General features: G+C 34.3%; 1 long non-coding RNA gene across 1 annotated transcript; it reads left to right on the top strand.

Annotated features, from left to right (window-relative positions):
• Positions 1-5,139: 5,139 nt before the first annotated feature.
• On the top strand, positions 5,140-6,251 carry LOC147832532 (uncharacterized). The gene is made up of 3 exons (XR_015517346.1): positions 5,140-5,649; positions 5,725-5,878; positions 6,076-6,251. It is a non-coding gene; the product is annotated as an uncharacterized LOC147832532 (long non-coding RNA).
• Positions 6,252-14,329: the final 8,078 nt, after the last annotated feature.

Below are 14,329 nucleotides of genomic sequence, written 5' to 3'. Positions count from 1 at the left end.
TATATATATATATATATATATATATATATATATATATATATATATATATATATATATATATATATATATATATATAATCTAAACTTTATTTTATACTGTTTGCTTATAAGTAGATACTGTATGTGTGCTGTATGTAGGCCTATTAAATGTTGTGAAATATATAATAAAAAGTTTGATTATTAATTTGTGTGGCATTTTTACACTTTAAAGTTTACACATGCAGTTGTTAAATTAAATAGGAAAAATAAATGAACAATATTTCATATTAAGCAATACTGGAAAAGAATTGCTGCTTATCCTGTATTCTAGGCAGTATTGATAAACTGCCACAAAAAATATTAATACAAGTAGTAAGAACGCCGCCTCGCGGTTGCTGAATGTCGCACGACAACGTTGCTACAGCCTTCTCACGTCTTACATTTCTACGTTGTGACAATGTAGCGAGCACGTAAGCGGCAACGTTGCCTTTAAAAAAATACAACGTTGTGCGGACATCGCTACAACGTAAATGTGTTTGTTGGGAAGTAACCGTGGATGTTGAAAAAATCATTGTACAGGTCTATACTTATTCAACAGTATTAATTCTGTGATTATGTGTAAATAAAAACCGTAAAAATCGTTTTGGATTAATAAAATATTATTGTTTATCTTGTTTATGCAGTTAGTCACGAAAAATGATCGAAACTCGAATATTTACTATTCTCTTTAAATTATCCAAGAGAAATATATTAGTATGCACTTTAATTCATATGTGTTAGCCTATGTGAATCAATTATATCTTTTGTTCAAGCTGTAATGGTCAGTTAATGTAAAACTGAATATCTTAAAGCAGATTTTGATGTTTTTTTTATTTGTTTTTTATGTTATTGACAGTGATAAATTCTGATTTAAATGAATGGGTAACAATATTTGTTGGTTAAGTCTTATTGTTCTTGTTTAACAAAGGTTAGTGAGATCATTTTGCAGCACATCACGACCAAAGAAGTCAATGGCACACTCTTTTGAACGTGAACAGGCATGTTATAGTTGTGTGCTAAAAGTCCATTATAAGCTGTAATGCTGATACATTTTCAACATAGATTGAGCTTTTCAGCTTTTACATTACTAATTGCTTCACAAACAGCTGAAATGGTTTATTGTTATTGGCTATCATCATCAAACATTTTTCACAATGGTAGGTTAATCTTCATGGGTACAGAATAATGCATGTGCTTAGCCATCTTACAAATCTATGTCTCAGATTCATAAGGCTGTCACTCTGCATGAATCTCCAAATAAATCTTGTGCAACCTTTAGTGTACTGATTATTGACACTATAGGTATTATAGCCTTAAATTAACTTTGATAGAATTTCAGGATTTTAACTTTTCTTTACGGCAGGTTAACAACAATGTGATGTTTTATTATAGATGCATATGATAAAACTCGACTCAAACATCCACACGCAACTGTGATTTCTGAATGGTAGACAGATGAGGACCCCCTCAAACTTGAAGCATAACGAAATACTATGCCATTAAAGTTGCGACAAAGAAATTCTGGCAAAATAACCTTAGCCTTGGAACGTAAAAGCGAGGCCAACATGTCTAGAATAGAATAGGCTAAACCAACATGAACGTAAAATTATCAGCTGACCGAACTCAAAAGTTTATATTGAACATATGTGTAGCCTAAATAACATAGGCTAATTAGTTTAATATGCCTGACCTTAGGTCTAGTTTGATTTTTATTCTTGGCACAATGCAGGAATAAAATAGCATTTGTGTCAGGATTCAGACGGGAGTGCCTGCATAGCCACTATAATGCGCCCTGCTGCACTGAAGGAGCGCTCGCTCGCAGCACTTGTTGCTGAAATGCATAGAATTCTCTTGGAAAGATGCTGTAGTCGTGGGAATGCCTGGCCTTATTTCTCCCAAAAGGAAAGTAGATTTTCCTCTGCTGATCCGTCTATACGGAAGTTTGTAGAGGTATACTTCTGTACTTCATCCAGAATTAGTGTATCTGATTCCTCCTCCCATTCTGTGAAGTCAGTCCTAGGCTTTTTCGTTGGTGCGCCAGCTATTAAAAACAGTGCAACTGCCCGCCACCCGCCCGAATTTAATTAAAATATTATTTTTTCGTAACGTCATCCGCCCGATCCGCGGTTTATCCGCGGAGTCCGCGGCTATAACCGCCAACCGCGCATCTCTAATATACGGGACCAGGCCGTATCCTGAGCTGCTGCTGCGCTGTTGGTCATAGGGGAGTGGAGAGCAGGAGACTGATTCCAGTGATGCTCCAGGGACAGACGAGTCTTCGCTGAGGCCAGCTTCCAGCCCACTGCTGAGACTGCAGCTCTGCACAAGACTTTTGGCCAGCGGAGAAATTAAAATGGTCATGCCGAACTGAGTCTGGTTCTCTCAAGGGTTTTTTTCTTCACCCTCCTATCTGTAAAGTTTTTTTCCCTCTCCGCTGTCATCACTGGCTTGCATGGTTCAGGATCTGAAAAGCTACTCATCGATGAATTTGCTCTTCAGTGTTTGGACTCTCAGTAATGAGTTCAAACCACACTGAACTGAGCTAAACTGAACTGAACTGAAACACTAAAAACTAAACTACCCTGATCCAGTTACTATGACCATTTATGTGAAGCTGCTTTGACACAATCTACATTGTAAAAGCGCTGTACAAATAAAGCTGAATTGAATTGAATATATATATATAACTGTATGTGAGCATTATGATTTTTAAAATGTCTCAAACACTGCTTTTCAATTTACAACTACCAATTTAGCAGAAATCACTTTTTAAACTAAAAATTTCCACTAGATGGCAGCACAATACCATTTATTGTGGATTGCTGCACTTGTAGGCTTGTTTTTTATTCTTACAGTTTAAAGACACTGAAATTGCTGTGCAATCAAATTTACTACTTATTTAATCAAACTTACAACCTAATTAATTTACACATTATACTTTCCCAGTTATGGAATTACATTCCATCATAGTTGTGCTTTAGTGTCATCCTAAATGATGGGACTTAAATAGCACAAGTGTCATAAAGGCTCTTAAATGCTTAAAAACCTGACAATCAGCTTGTGTTTGTAATTATCAAATATATGTGTATGTGTATATACATACACATTTCATTTTATATTTACAAAATATGTATACATGCATTTCCCTTCAGCTATGGATCCAAGAGGAGGTCTTAGTGATGTATATTTAAATTTATTTAATTTTTTCAATTTATTTTATAGTTTATTTTATTAGTTTTCATTTTTACATTTGTCATTTATTATTTTGTGTGTGTGTGTGTATTTCGTCTTTAATTCAGCTACCATCAAACCTGTTCTTAAAGGTTCTTTTAGATGTTTATGATGAAGGGGATGGAGCATTCCTCACACTGTTACTTGGTCAAATATATAGTAGAGTTCAAGCTCTCCAGATGTGAATCCTGTGGTTGGCTCTACAAAAACACCAGTGGATACTGTGGCAATGGGAGGAAAAGGGATGTACAGAGCATTCAGACAAGGGTTTAATGGCTTCTGCTCTATGCACTGCAACTACACGATGAATGGATGGATTTGTACTTAATGGATTGTCGTGAACTGACGGATGTATGAATTTTTAGTCAGTGGAAGGCATGTTTTTTAAGAGATTGTTTTATTTGTTTTTTGATAATTAAACTGAAATGTTTAATGAACTTGTGTCTGTGTTCTAATTAAACTGATTAATATCACTTAACATAAGTTTATTAATGAGTTAACTTTGTTATAAATCTGTGATATTTGAACAATATATATTTACCCGACATAAAATGTATTTTTCAAAATCTTTTTAATTTAAATTATTTTAGGCAATAATTTCAGTGACACAGTTGGGACACAACTAAGTCACAATTTAAAATAGTATTGAATAAAATGCTTTTCTAAGTAGTGCATTTATAATAGCCAGTAAAAATAACCAAAACATCATTTGTCTAATGATATTTAAGCATTTGTATCCTTAAGAATGCTGATTTACCAATTATTTTAATGAAACTTGTGATTTAATTCATTCTTTATTCTTAACACCAGTAGCATAAAGTAGAATGATCCACCCTTAAGCTAAACAAGCAGCTTAAGTAATATGTTATTCTAATTGGCCAACGCATTTGACCGGAAATACAACCTTTGACCAATGAAAAACCTTTTGCCGCGCCCCTACTGGAAAAAACTTTCGACCATTGAAAAACCTTTTGCCAGGCTGCAGTTACCCCCTACTCATAGAATCTGCTATACAAAAATGAACGTAATTCAATAAATAACCACCGGGTGTCGCTATTACATGCATTCAATAAAGCAGCAGTTCTATCTATCTATCTATCTACACACAGTTGAAGTCTGGATTATTAGCCCCTCTTTGATTACTTTTTCTTTTTTAAATATTTCCCAAATGATGTTAAACAAGCAAGGACATTTTTACAGTATGTCTGATAATATTTTTTCTTTTGGAGAAAGACTTTTGTTTTATTTCGGCTAGAATAAAAAGCGGTTTAAATTTTTTTATGAACCATTTTAAGGTCAAAATTATTAGCCCCTTAAGTCTTCAGAACAAACCATTGTTATAAAATAACTTGCCTAATTACCTTAACTTGACTAATTAACTTGATAACCCTAGTTAAGCATTTAAATGTCACTTTAAGCTGTATAGAAATGTCTTAAAAATATCTAGTCAAATATTATTTACTGTCATCATGGCAAAGATAAAATAAATCAGTTATTAGAGATGAGTTACTAAAACTAATATGTGTAGAAATGTGTGGAAAAAATCTTCTCTCCGTTAAACAGAAATTGGGGAAAAAAATATAAATAAATATGTATATAATATACATACACATATATATATGTGCATATATATAGAATTGTTAGCCCCTCTAAATTATTAGCCCCCGTTTATTTTTTCCCCAATTATATATATATATATATATATATATATATATATATATATATATATATATATATATATATATATATTTATATATATATATATATATATATATATATATATATATATATATATATATATATATATATATATATTTATATATATATATATATATATATATATATATATATATATATATATATATATACATATACACACGTGTCTGTGTGATGTATGTAAAATTTGGCCCGCGACAACGTTTGTTTTTTTGCATCTGGCCCTCGGCCCAAAAAGTTTGGACACACCTGCAGTACACCTATGAACAGTTATAGTCTTTGTTCTAGTGCAGTTTGAGATCAAGACAGAACTTATTGCATCTCGTGATGTCTTTGTAAGAATTGAAGACATCACTAAATTTGTTAAGGTTTAATGCAGCTAGAAAGTAAAGATCAACTAGAGAATATCAGCAGTGTCTAACCCACTGTTGTATGTACAGAATTTGTATGAGAATAAGCTACAGGTTGATTTATACTAATCTGTTATTTTTCTTTTTTAGCACGACTGACTGAAGTTTTAAAATCATGCAACGTCATAAAGCAGCAGCTGGGCCTGATTCTCACAAAACCAAAACAGACGTGATGAAATTCCAGATGTAAACACAGTTGACCTTCCTTTGGCCAATTTGATTTGGAAAAGCTTGAAAATCAACTAAAGGAGCAGCCCGAACAAATAAAGAAACTGGTAAGTTCAAGCTCTTGCTAATTTCAAAGTATTTTAAGTTTATTTGTTTTTTTGATTGTTTTTTTTGCTTCGTAGGTAGCCTACTTTGGAATCATTGGTGTTTTCTACTAAGCAGTTTGGCGTATCCTGGAAAAGCTTTTGGCTAACTCCTTGGCTAAACAAATTAACTGGAGCGGGCCAAATTAAAAAGTGGCCTTTCGTGCACTCCCCCTTAGGACTGTTGTAGTCAGTAAGTTGGTTTTGTATATACATTTCAATATAATTAGGGGCCGTTCCATCTCTGTATTTCTTTGAATTATAACCAGAGGAACAAAAAATCTATATACAGTCCCATTTAGGTTTTACTTTTATGATATCAAGCATTTTTCTTTTTTTTTTACATTAGTACTTGTTCACTTCAATTATCTGTTTATCTTTTAATCACAGATGGAGTGAGGACAAATGTCCATACCATGCCACTGATAAAGAAGTGGAAAAATGCATTACAAGGTAGCTACAACTTGCGAAGAAATAAGAGAAAGCTAATGTGTGAAATGTCTACATCACTATTTTGTTTAATTTTTTAAGCAACATTTTAAGTGTATTGGGATGTTCCCTGATACTTGAGCAATTTGTTTCTTTCTTTTATATATATGTATATGTATGTAGTATGTATATATATATATATATATATATATATATATATATATATATATATATATATATATATATATATGTGTGTGTGTGTGTGTGTGTGTGTGTGTGTGTGTATATGTATGGTATGTATGTATGTATGTATGTATGTGTATGAGTGCGCCAAATTCTGAAGAAACATCTTGATACATTTTCAATAAACGTAATACAAATAAAATTATAAATATAAAATTGCACAAGACGTGTATATATATGAAATGTATAATCATCTCACTCATGTCTTGCTGTTTGTGCAATTTATTCTGTTCAAGTTTATTTAAAAATAAGTTTGACTTTATACTTCTGCAATTATATATATATATATATATATATATATATATATATATATATATATATATATATATATATATATATATATTTGTTTGTTTGTTATTAATTTAATGTATTATTAAAAATGTTTTTAGATGTTTCTTCAGAATTCTGCAGTTCTTTTGACATATTTGTATATTTTACGGATTGTCATTGGTATTTTTAAGATGTTTCTTACTATATCTTAAATTGGTTTCTATATTCAGGTTTATATAAAATTTTGCTGTTTGTACAAGTTTTAAATTCAAGTCTATTGGGAAAACGGTTGTTTTAAAAACATCTGTGTTTGTGTGTAATTTTTAGATTTTTTGTTTAAATCTTTCTGTGTGTCTTTGTGTTGTTTTATTGTTGTTTTTATATTGATATTCTTGTGCACTACAAAATTATTTATTAAATTTTAGTACTATTTTTTACTTGCAATCAATAAACGTTTAACATTTATTTATTTTGTCATTTGTCTGATTATTTTCGTTATAGAATATGTATGCAGTTTGCACTTTATTCAAAGGTTAAACGCAGTGCTTACACTGTGTTTACATTATAGCCTGCGTTTGCTGTTATATAAATTCAAATGGTTGTAATACCATATATCAAGTACCAATGTAATACCAAAAGGTTTTATAAGGTGTATAAATACGGAGTCGCGCCAGCCCCAGGCCCAGGCCCCCGCACATTACCCTCGGTCCGATTTCGGCCGCCGCATCTGGCCGATTGATTCGGGCCGGAATCGGGCAGTAAGTCCACAGGCATCCGGCCCGAGTCCGGCAGCCGGAGTCGGGACGAGGGGTAAGTCTCCGGCAGGCGACAATCTAGCCGGCACTGGCCCAAGTGTATTTTGCTATCTGGGATATTTTTGATCGTTTCTTGGAAAGTTACGTTCATTGTTATTGGCACAAAAATCATCCCATAAACTAGTAGTTTTTTCAATGATTAGGACTTTTACTGTTTGCCTACATGGTTCAAAAAATCATTATGGCATTGAAAACTCTGACAAGAATGCCCCTAAAGATATATTTCCACCAGCTGATGATGAATGCCATGGACTGCACTTTTTTTGCTTTCTGTAAACTTTTAATACAGGACATGTAACAACTTTTGCTTTTGCATTCAGGACGTCAGATGACTTGTTTTCTAGATGCGTTGAGTCCAGGGGCGGACTGGCCATCTGGCAATTCTGGCAAATGCCAGAAGGGCCGGACCATTTTTTTAAATGTGGGCCGGTCAGGTTTTTTTTTTTTTTTTTTTTTTTTTTAAATATGTATTGTTTTTACATGCCTTTACAAGCTTTTATCTCTTACAAGATGTGATATTATGATGATAATAATAATAATAATAATAATAATAGTAATTTTGCGCATTTGACCCAATCGGCGACGGCCGGCTGGTTTCGAGAGGGGCCGACCCAATCTGAGGTGACGCGGACGTAATCAAAATCTAGCAAGAATGTAAAACAAACAATAAGTGCCATACAAGCTAATTGTCAGAGATGTACCGTAAAAAGAAAAGGCGGTGCCGAAAAGCTCAGAGGGAGCGCAAAAAAAGGTTGTCAGTCTAGCGTAGAACTCCCGCACATTTTAATATGTCATTATCAGCAGATAACGTGATTTCTGGTATACAGACTGCTATATGCTACTAGGAATATATTCTAACATGCAAAATAACCTAAAGCTATAGCCACAGTACTGTATGCATTTGTTGTGAACTCTGAATACATAGCTAGTCTTTAAACTAATACATTAAATACATGCATAGGTTACAGTACATAATCATCTTTTATAAGTCTAAAAATTTATTCATAATGGTCTTAAAAGGGTCTTGAAATGTTTTAATTTTGATTTGAATAAACCTGCAGAAACCCTGGTATTCAAATGTTCAGAGCAGTCAGTAAGAAAACATTTTGCTGCAATCTTTACATCCTATACTGTGTTTATTAACTAGGGTATTGCAAATACCAGTGCTGTGAGAAAGGATGCTACGGTAGGCCCAGCAGAGACAGGGAGGAGTGTGGTAGAGGTAGAAAAAAAAAAAAAACATTACACAATGTACTGTGGGTTAGTAGTTAACTCTACAGTAGAGGTGAACACATGACAAAAAATGTAGTTAAGTCTACATAGTTACATTTGAACTTAACTGTAGAATAGGCCATAATTATTAATATTTATTCTTTAGGTCACCTGTAATTGTTTCATAAGCACATATTTATTAAAAACTAGAATGAGTCAAGCCTAGCAAAAGCAGTGATTCAAATAATGATGACACAGTGACTGCAGAGACCAGCAAAAAGCATGGACACAATAAGAGTCAGGCAAGAGTGAGGAACAAGTATAATCTCAGACAGCCATACAGTCATATTAAAATTGCAGAGTTACAGAGTTAAAATGGATGAGAAGATGTAGAATCAGACAATGTGTTTACTGTCAACATAGAAACAAGGAGAAGCCAACATAGTCTATGGACCGTGGCAATAAAGAACAACACTTCATTGAATGACAAGTATATTTATTTGTGAATAAAAGTATGCTGAATGTAGTGCTGCATGTCCATTTGTGTGTAAAGGTGTGTGTGTGTGTGTGTGTGATACACATTCACAGGTTACTCCTATCATAAATAGCAGACAAATGGTAAACAGACAGCACATGGACTTTAAATTATTTTAATTTAGTTTTACTGTATGTATGAATTTGTTATAAACGGGTTGTTTTTCTTCCAGTCACATACATTAAATGTTTAAATATCTATTACGTATATGGTACTGCTTATATTATTTCACTATCTGTACACCAATATAAGTAGTAAATGTGCGTGTCTGTCGGTGGGGCTGTGTTGGTGTGGTCATGTGGGCTGGTCCGGCTACAGTGCCAGGGCTGAATTTTTGTCCCAGTCCGCCCCTGGTTGAGTCTTGGTGACCTTATTGTAGTAGCTTTTAATTTTTCATGTCATCATTTAGAGAATTAATATTGTTCAACGTAAAGTTGTGCAACTTCTTCCACCACCCTAACAAAGGTCTTAAAGGGACAGTTCACCCAAAAAAGAAAATATACTCTCCCTTAATTGATTCCAAGCCTTTATGAGTTTATCTTGTATTGAACACAAAAAAGAAACACCCATAGTAGGGAAAACAAATGCAATGGTTGCAGGTTTTCATCTTTTTTCAAAATAATTTTTTTTTGTGTGTTAAACAGAAGAAAAACCAATTAGGGAAACAAGTGAGGTTTGTGAGAAATTACAGCATTTTCAGTTTTGAGTAAACTATCCCTTTAAAGCAATGACTGATCTTTAGGGATGCAGCATGCACATCTGCTGTGAGAAGGACATGTTTTGCTGTCCTAAATGCTGAAATTTTTACACCAGTTATGTATTTAAAAAGTTATGCAGATTCAGTTATGTGAAGTGATATTGTTATATTTTTTTAATCTATGGGTCATTGTTAATTAATTATCAAACATTAGGAAAGTGTAGGGATGGAATACGGTTTAACCCAAAGAATGTCCAGTCTGACAGATCAAGAGAAGACTCAGAGTCAAATATGCAATTAAAAATGAAAAATTTACTGAAGACAGTTTGCCGTTTCATCAGCAGAAGCCAGCTTCAACACTTGCAATGAGTTCCAAGGCCGCTCTGCTTACAATCACCAATCAATAACAATTATACTCTCACATAACGTCATTAACTGCGTCATACATATATGTGTTCTAACCTGATTGATTAAAACACAGATAGACTAGGAATATTTCCACTTGAGGTTTGTGCGTACAATTCTGAACAATATCTTAAGCATAAACGTCAGACATCCACTAGACTGTTTAGAGCTGACTCCAGACCTGTAAAACGCTAAACCAGGGACACAATAGACGCAAGAGACAATCTGTTGTCGAAACTTAGCAATCAAAACAGATCAATCAAACAGCTAAATTACTTTTAGACATTTTAGATAGTATTTACTCATAGAAATAACAATAGAAACAGCTGCATCCAGTCCTCAGCCCTTAGTTCCACTCAAGGTCTCCGTGATCTCTGACCTAGTTTGGTGGCGCCTGAAAAAGTTACACAGACAGGCAAATGCACTAAACAATCTTACATAAAGCAGTGTGTTTAACTTATTCATTAGTTAAAATCATTTTAAAGTTAAATACTCATTCAAATAATTATATTTAGTAAAAAATACTGAGAAACAAGATGATAAGGAAAGGATAAACGTTGATTCATGCTGAGATGGATTGGAAGGTATAAATCCAAATCCTTTAGTTGCCCCTTTTTGCACGAAGTGGAAAACTCTACTTCTAGTCAACCAGTGAGGTCACTAAGGAAAGTGGAAGTAATGACTTGTGCTCTCTTAATTAGGTCGCCCCTTTTTGAACAAGCTGGAACCTAAAAATTCCAGTCCCCATGCAAGCTAAGGGCTCTTCCACCTTCCACCCACAACAGGGGTCAAGCCATCCAGCTTTGAAGACGGTTCATCAGTGTCAGCCAACGTTTCTCATCATTGCTGGGATTAAGGGTCCTGCAAGCAGAAGTAAAAACATATGAAAAAAAAAACAGTGGACCACAGTCTAGTCTATGAACACAGATGTGTAAGCCCTAATAGTCCTCCAGAAATAAACAATGCATACTTAATAATTTTCATCGATACATCCTCTGATGCATCTACAACTTGCTCCAACTCTAAATCCAAACATCCAGGCTAATTTAAAGGCTCAGAGTTCCTCTGATCAGTCACAAAATGTCATCCACTTGACCTAAGCCACACAGGATTCAAATTCATGACTTGCAAAAACATCTTTATCTTCACCAGTCTTAAAACATTCATGCACATGTTCTGTAACTTCAATTTAGGATAATGAAACATGTTTACATTAACATGCATTAAACATCACAACAACACAATAGTCCAATTCAGCACCATAATCATGTTTAATCATCACCTTGCTGAACTCCATGTCAGTCAAGTTCACTTAACAAAATATATTTTCATTCAAATAAAAATGTGATTGTAGTGATGCAACACTTTCCCGTGTATTATCAATAGGAAGTGTGCAAGCACCCTTGTCTTGGCTATAATGAGCCAAATTCACCTTCACAATTAACAAACTAATATCAAATCCACTCTCTATAAGCCAGGCTAAATGAATAAACACTGTTATTGCACTTCTGATATTGAGCCAAACCCTCAGTCACCTCAAAAAGACTACATATAGATATAACCTGTTACCTAAAGACCAAGAAAGATATGTTATTTTTACAAAGCTATTAATCCAATTCATTATCATGCAAGAAGAGGGATTGTGAATCCATTTCTTTTGTTCCCACTTTTTAGGGGTTTAACAAAATGTTTGTCTAATTCAACAAAGATCAATCATAAGTATTTCAAACTTAAGCATCTTTTAACAGAAATAAAACTAAACCTTAAAATTATCTTCTCAACTGGTCATTTGTACCATATTACATTGACTAAACCATTTAACATAATCAGAAGCATTTCAATTCAATTCATCTTTATTTGTATAGCACTTTTACAATGTAGATTGTGTTAAAGCAGCTTCACATAAATGGTCATAGTAACTGGATCAGGGTAGTTTAGTTTATAGTGTTTTAAGTTCAGTTCAGTTTAGCTCAGTTCAGTGTGGTTTAAAATAATTACTAAGAGTCCAAACACTGAAGAGCAAATTCATCGATGGGTAGCTCTACAGATCCTGAACCATGCAAACCTGTGGCGACAGTGGAGAGGGGAGAGAAGAAGAAGAAAAAAAAAACTTCACCAATAGGAGAGTGAAGAAAAAAACCTTGAAGGAAACCAGACTCAGTTGGGCACGACCATTTTAATTTCTCCGCTGGCCAAAAGTCTTGTGCAGAGCTGCAGTCTCAGCGGTGGAGGGTGGAAGCTGGCCTCAGCGAAGACTCATCAGTCCCTGAAGCGCCACTGGAATCAGTCTCATGCTGTCCACTCCCCCATGACCAACAGCGCAGCAGCAGCTCAGGATACGTCCTGGTCCCGGATATGGACACCTTAGGATCATCTCGTCACTGGTCTTGGATCCAATCAGTGACTCCACATTATCCGAGGACCTCGGGATGAGTATCCCCAGGCGGAAATGGAAAATAAAGAGAATAATTAGCGTAGCTGCTGTTCATAGTGTATATAAGCAAGATGTAGAAACTTGTGTGGAAACCTGCTAAGTGATGCATTGAGTGTATGCTTTACTAAACAGATAGGTCTTCAATCTAGTTTTGAACTGAGAGAGCGTGTCTGAGCCTCGGATATTATTAAGGCTATTCCAGAGTGTAGGAGCCATAAAGGAGAAGGCTCGACCTCCTTTACTCAGCTTTGCTATTCTAGGTACTACCAGAAGCCATGAGTTGAAATCTTAAAGAGCAAGTTGGATTGTAGTGAGACAGAAGGTTGGTTAGATAAACAGGAGCTAGATTATTTAGAGCTTTATAGGTGAGAAGTAATATTTTAAATTTAATACGAAACTTAACAGGCAGCCAGTGTAAGGAAGATAAAATTGGGGTGATATGATCATATTTTCTAGACCTGGTAAGAACTCTGGCTGCTGCATTTTGTACTAATTGAAGTTTGTTAATAGAGGATGCTGGGCAGCCAGCAAATAGAGCATTGCAGTAATCCAGCCTAGAAGTCATTAAAGCATGCACTAGCTTTTCTGCATCTGAGATGGATAGCATGCTTCACAATATTTCTCAGATGAAAGAAGGCAGTTTTTGTGACATGGGATATATGATTTTCAAAAGTTAAATTGCTGTCTAATATGACACCCAGATCTTTTATAGTAGAGCTAACGCTAACTTTGTATCCCCCTAATTGTAGATTGAGTTGCGAAATCTGCTGTGTACAGGATTTATCCCCAATAAGTAATAATTCTGTTTAGTCTGAGTTTAAGAGAAGAAAATTGTTGGTCTTTAACATCTCTAATACACTCAGTTAGCTTAGACAGACATCTTGTATAAAATACATTTGAATCTCACGGTCTGGTCAATTAGAAATGCACACAGGTAAGCTATCTGCTCAAACGTTTGATTATTTGAACATCTTTCATAAATGTCATTTGACAGTAAAACCTGTTTGAAAGCATTACCAATTGAACAAGAACAGACTGATTTAACAATTCTATTACCACATATAATCAAGACTCTAGCTTGGATATGGACAACTAAATTTTCATTTAAAGACAGTCTAAGTTTCTGTAAAACTTAAGTGAAAACATTTCAAAAAGCACTGTCAGTATTCACAATAATAAAATTTATTTGAGTTTACTTGACTGCTTCAAAATGCTTTTAAACTCATGCTGCATTTTTGTTTCCTAAAATGTTAATATTTGCTGCAGCAGAATAAATACTTCTTACATTAGCTATTTAAACATCAGTTTCAAATACTTTCATTCAACCTTATCTCTCTGTTCTACACAACATCCAAACAATTAGGTTCCTCAGCCCTTGAGGACACACACACATAGACAGGGAGTGATTTGCTGCTGCATTTGCCTTTAACAACTATTACTTCAACTCAATTCTCTGCTTACTTTTCCTATGCTAGAGTGAGCCAGCTTTCTGGACAATTTGGTTAGTGATTTAACCCTTGCCACTGCTTAAATGCCATCAAGTCTAAAATATTTACCTTTAACATTCAGATAGAAAAGAGTCAACAGTAATTAACCTTTGAACT

Source organism: Danio rerio, chromosome 19 (assembly GCF_052040795.2).
Source record: "Danio rerio strain M-AB ecotype USA chromosome 19, GRCz13ab, whole genome shotgun sequence".
In the NCBI taxonomy this organism is placed as follows: domain Eukaryota; kingdom Metazoa; phylum Chordata; class Actinopteri; order Cypriniformes; family Danionidae; genus Danio; species Danio rerio.
The sequence above is the reverse complement of the archived record's forward strand: the minus strand, read 5'-3'. Positions and strand labels throughout refer to the sequence as shown.